This window comes from Carcharodon carcharias, assembly GCF_017639515.1.
Source record: "Carcharodon carcharias isolate sCarCar2 chromosome 24 unlocalized genomic scaffold, sCarCar2.pri SUPER_24_unloc_14, whole genome shotgun sequence".
Classification (NCBI taxonomy): Eukaryota; Metazoa; Chordata; class Chondrichthyes; order Lamniformes; family Lamnidae; genus Carcharodon; species Carcharodon carcharias.
In genome coordinates, this window is record NW_024470589.1 from 192,501 (window position 1) to 197,500 (window position 5,000).

The 5,000-nt window shown below is 48.0% G+C and overlaps 1 protein-coding gene across 1 annotated transcript in view; it reads left to right on the forward strand.

The window, feature by feature from the left end:
- Positions 1 to 5,000, forward strand: part of LOC121273497 (protein turtle homolog A-like) — a gene marked incomplete at both ends in the record, with an annotated part of 78,425 nt that overhangs the window by 70,330 nt on the left and 3,095 nt on the right. The gene's annotated exons all lie outside the window — the stretch shown is intronic.

Below are 5,000 nucleotides of genomic sequence, written 5' to 3' on the forward strand. Positions count from 1 at the left end.
GAGTGTGTGTGTGAGTGAATGTGTGTGTGAGTGAGTGTGTGTGTGCGTGAGTGGGTGTGTGAGTAAATGTGTGTGTGAGTATATGTGTGTGTGAGTATCTGTGTGTGTGAGTGAATGTGTGTGTAAATGTGTGTGTGTGAGTGTGTGTGTATCTGTGTGTGTGTGCGTGTGTGTGTAAATGTGTGTGTGTGTGTGTGAATGCGTGTGTGTGTGTGTATGTGAGTGAATGTGTGTGTGTGTGTAAATGTGTGTGTGTGAGTGAGTGTGTGTGTATCTGTGTGTGTGTGAGTGAATGTGTGTGTGAGTGAATGTGCGTGTCTGAGTAAGTGAGTGTGTGTGTGTGTGCGTGTGTGTGTGTGAATGTGTGTGTGTGTGTGTGTGTGAATGAGTATGTGTGAGTGAGTGTGTATGTGAGTGAATGTGTGTGTGTGAGTGAGTGTGTGTGTGAGTGAGTGTGTGTGTGTGAGTGAGTGTGTGTGTGTGTGAGTGAATGTGTGTGTGAGTGAATATGTGTGTAAGTATGTGTGAGTGAATGTGTGTGTGTGTGTGAGTGAGTGTGTGTGTGAGTGAGTGTATGTGTGAGTGAATGTGTGTGTGAGTGTGTGTGTGTGAGAGTGAATGTGCATGTGAGTGTGTGTATGCGTGAGTGAATGTGTGTGTGAGTGAATGTGTGTGTAAGTGTGTGTGTGTGAGTGAATGTGTGTGTGAGTGAGTATGTGAGTGAGTGGGTGTGTGAGTGGGTGTATGTGTGAGTGAATGTGTGTGTGAGTGTGTGTGTGTGTGAGTGAATGTGTGTGTGAATGAATGTGTGTGTAAGTGTGTGTGTGTGAGTGAATGTGTGTGTGTTTCTGTGTGTGTGTGTGTGAGTATGTGTGTGAGTGAGTGTGTGTGAGTGAATGTGTGTGTGTGAGTGTGTGTGAGTGAATGTGTGTGCGAGTGTGTGTGTGAGTGAATGTGTGTGAGCGTGTGTGAGTGAATGTGTGTGAGTGAATGTGTGTGTGTATCTGTGTGTGTGTGAGTAAATGTGTGTGTGAGTGAGTGTGTGTGTGAGTAAATGTGTGTGTGAGTAAATGTGTGTGAGATTGAGTGTGTGTGTGTGAGTGAATGTGTGTGAGTGAATGTGTGTGTGAGTGAATATGTGTGAGTGAATGTGTGTATGAGTGAATGTGTGTGTGAGTGAATGTGTGTGTATCTGTGTGTGTGTGAGTGAATGCGTGTGTAATTTGTGTGTGAGTGTGTGTGAGTGCATGTGTGTGTGAGTGAATGTTTGTGTGAGTGAGTGTGTGTGTGAGTGAGTGTATGTGTGAGTGAATGTGTGTGTGTGTGAGAGTGAATGTGCGTGTGCGTGAGTGTGTGTGTGAGTGAGTGTATGTGTGAGTGAATGTGTGTGTGAGTGTGTGTGTGTGTGTGAGTGAATGTGTGTGTGAATGAATGTGTGTGTAAGTGTGTGTGTGTGAGTGAATGTGTGTGTGAGTGAGTGTGTGTGAGAGTGAATGTGCGTGTGAGTGTGTGTGTGTGAGTGAATGTGTGGGTAAGTGTGTGTGTGAGTGAGTGTGTGTGTGAGTGAGTGGGTGTGTGAGTAAATGTGTGTGTGAGTATCTGTGTGTGTGTGAGTATCTGTGTGTGTGAGTATCTGTGTGTGTGAGTGAATGTGTGTGTAAATGTGTGTGTGAGTGTGTGTAAATGTGTGTGTGTGTGTGTGAATGCGTGTGTGTGAGTGTGTATGTGAGTGAATGTGTGTGTGAGTGTGTGAGTGAGTGTGTGTGTGTGTATGAGTGAATGTGTGAGTGAATGTGTGTGTGAGTGAATGTGTATGTGTGAGTGAATGTGTATGTGTGTGTGAGTGAATGTGTGTGTGAGTATGTGTGAGTGAATGTGTGTGTGAGTGTGTGTGTGAGTGAATGTATGTGAGTGTGTGTGTGAGTGAATGTGTGTGAGTGAATGTGTGTGTGTATCTGTGTGTGTGTGAGTGTGTGTGTGAGTGAATGTGTGTGTGACTGTGTGTGTGTGTGAGTGAATGTGTGTGAGTGTGTGTGTGTGAGTGAATGTGTGAGTATCTGTGTGTGTGTGTGTATGTGAGTGAATGTGTGTGAGTGAATGTGTGTGAGTGAATGTGTGTGTGTATCTGTGTGTGTGTGTGTGAGTAAATGTGTGTGTGAGTGAGTGTGTGTGAGTAAATGTGTGTGTGAGTAAATGTGTGTGTGAGTGAGTGTGTGTGTGAGTGAATGTGTGTGAGTGAATGTGTATGTGAGTGAATGTGTGTGTGTGAGTGTGTGTATCTGTGTGTGTGAGTGAATGTGTGTGTCTGAGTGAGTGAGTGTGTGTGTGTGTGTGCGTGTGTGTGTAAATTTGTGTGTGTGTGAATGCGTGTGTGTGTGTCAGTGTGTATGTGATTGCATGTGAGTGTGAGAGTGTGTGTGAGTCTGAGTGTGTGAGTGTGAGAGCGTGTGAGTGTGTGTGTGAGTGTCAGAGTGTGTGAGTGTGAGTGTGAGAGTGTGTGAGTGTGATAGTGTGTGAGTGTGAGAGTGTGTGAGTGTGAGACTGTGTGAGTGTGAGAGCGTGTGTGAGTGTGAGAGTGTGTGTGAGTGTGAGAGCGTGTGTGAGTGTGAGAGCATGTGAGTGTGAGAGCGTGTGAGTGTGATAGCGTGTGAGTGTGAGAGTGTGTGTGAGTGTGAGAGCGTGTGTGAGTGTGAGAGCGTGTGAGTGTGAGAGCGTGTGTGAGTGTGAGAGCGTGTGTGAGTGTGAGAGCGTGTGAGAGTGTGAGAGCGTGAGTGTGAGAGTGTGTGAGTGTGAGAGCATGTGAGTGTGAGAGTGTGTGAGAGTGTGTGAGAGTGTGTGAGTGTGAGAGCATGTGAGTGTGAGAGCATGTGAGTGTGAGAGTGTGTGAGTGTGAGAGCATGTGAGTGTGATAGCGTATGAGTGTGAGAGAGCGTGTGTGTGTGAGAGTGTGTGAGTGTGATAGCGTGTGAGTGTGAGAGTGTGTGTGAGTGTGAGAGCATGTGTGAGTGTGAGAGCGTGTGAGTGTGGGAGCGTGTGTGAGTGTGAGAGCATGTGAGTGTGAGAGTGTGAGTGTGAGAGTGTGTGAGTGTGAGAGCGTGTGTGAGTTTGAGAGCTTGTGTGAGTGTGAGAGCGTGTATGAGTGTGAGAGCTTGTGAGTGTGAGAGTGTGTGAGTGTGTGTGAATGTGAGAGTGTGTGAGTGTGAGAGCATGTGAATGTGAGAGTGTGAGAGTGTGTGAGTGTGAGAGTGTGTGTGAGTGTCAGAATGTGTGAGTATGAGAGCATGTGAGTATGTGTGTGAGTGTCAGAGTGTGTGAGTGTGAGAGTGTGTGAGTGTGAGAGCATTTGAGTGTGAGTGTGAGATCTTGTGAGTGTGAGAGCGTGTGAATGTGAGAGCATGAGTGTGAGAGCGTGTGTGAGTGTGAGAGCATGTGAGTGTGAGAGTGTGTGTGAGTATGGGAGTGTTTGAGTGTGAGGGCGTGTAAGTGTGAGAGCATGTGAGTGTGAGTGTGAGAACATGTGAGTGTGAGAGCGTGTGAATGTGAGAGTGTGAGAGCCTGTGTGAGTGTGAGAGCATGTGAGTGTGAGTGTGAGAGCGTGTCAGTGTGAGAGCATGTGAGTGTGAGAGCATGTGACTGTGAGTGTGAGAGAGTGTGAGAGTGTGTGTGAGTGTGAGAGCGTGTGACTGTGAGTATGATAGCGTGTGAGTGTGAGAGTGTGTGTGAGTGTGAGAGTGTGTGAGTGTGAGAGTGTGTGAGTGTGGGAGTGTGTGAGTGTGGGAGTGTGTGAGTGTGAGAGCGTGTGAGTGTGAGTGTGAGAGCGGGTGTGAGTGTGAGAGCGTGTGAGTGTGAGTATGAGAGCATGTGAGTGTGAGAGCGTGTGAGTGTGAGAGCGTGTGAATGTGAGAGTGTAAGAGTGTGTGAGTGTGAGTGTGAGAGTCTGTGTGAGTGTGAGAGTGTGGGAGTGTGTGAGTGTGAGAGCATGTGAGTGTGAGAGCGTGTGAGTGTGAGTATGAGAGCGTGTGAGTGTGAGAGCATGTGACTGTGAGTGTGAGAGCGGGTGAGTGTGAGTGTGTAAGAGTGTGTGAGTGTGAGAGTGTGTGAGTGTGAGTGTGAGAGCGTGTGAGTGTGAGAGCGTGTGTGAGTGTGAGAGAGTGTGTGAATGTGAGAGTGTGTGAGTGTGAGACCGTATGTGTGTGAGTGTGTGAGTGTGAGAGTGTGTGAGTGTGAGAGTGTGTGTGAATGTGAGAGAGTGTGTGAGTGTGAGAGCGTGTGTGAGTGTGAGAGCGTGTGTGAGCGTGTGAGTGTGAGAGTGTGTGAGTGTGAGAGAGTGTGTGAGTGTGAGAGCGTGTGTGAGTGTGAGAGCGTGTGTGAGCGTGTGAGTGTGAGAGTGTGTGAGTGTGAGAGAGTGTGTGAGTGTGAGTGTGAGAGAGTGTGTGAGTGTGAGAGCATGTGTGAGTGTGAGAGTGTTTGAGTGTGAGAGAGTGTGAGAGAGTGTGTGAGTGTGAGAGTGTGTGAGTGTGAGAGTGTGAGAGCGTGTGAGTGTGAGAGTGAGTGTGAGATCATGTGAGTGTGAGAGTGTGTGTGAGTGTGAGAGTGTGAGAGTGTGTGTGAGTGTGAGAGTGTGTGAGAGTGTGAGAGTGTGAGAGTGTTTGAGTGTGAGAGCGTGTGAGTGTGAGAGTGTGTGTGACTGTGAGAGTGTGTGAGTATGAGAGTGTGTGTGTGAGTGTGAGAGTGTGTGTGAGTGTGTGAGTGTAAGAGTGTGTGTGAGTGTGTGAGTGTAAGAGTGTGTGTGAGAGAGCGTGTGTGAGTGTGAGAGTGTGTGTGAGTGTGAGAGCGTGTGTGAGTGTGAGAGCGTGTGTGAGTGTGAGAGCGTGTGTGAGCGTGAGAGTGTGTGTGAGTGTAAGAGCGTGTGTAGGTGTGAGACCGTGTGTGAGTGTGAGAGCGTGCGTATGCATGACTCTCCCAGCCAATGCCGATGCATTGTGTGACCCTCACTCTCA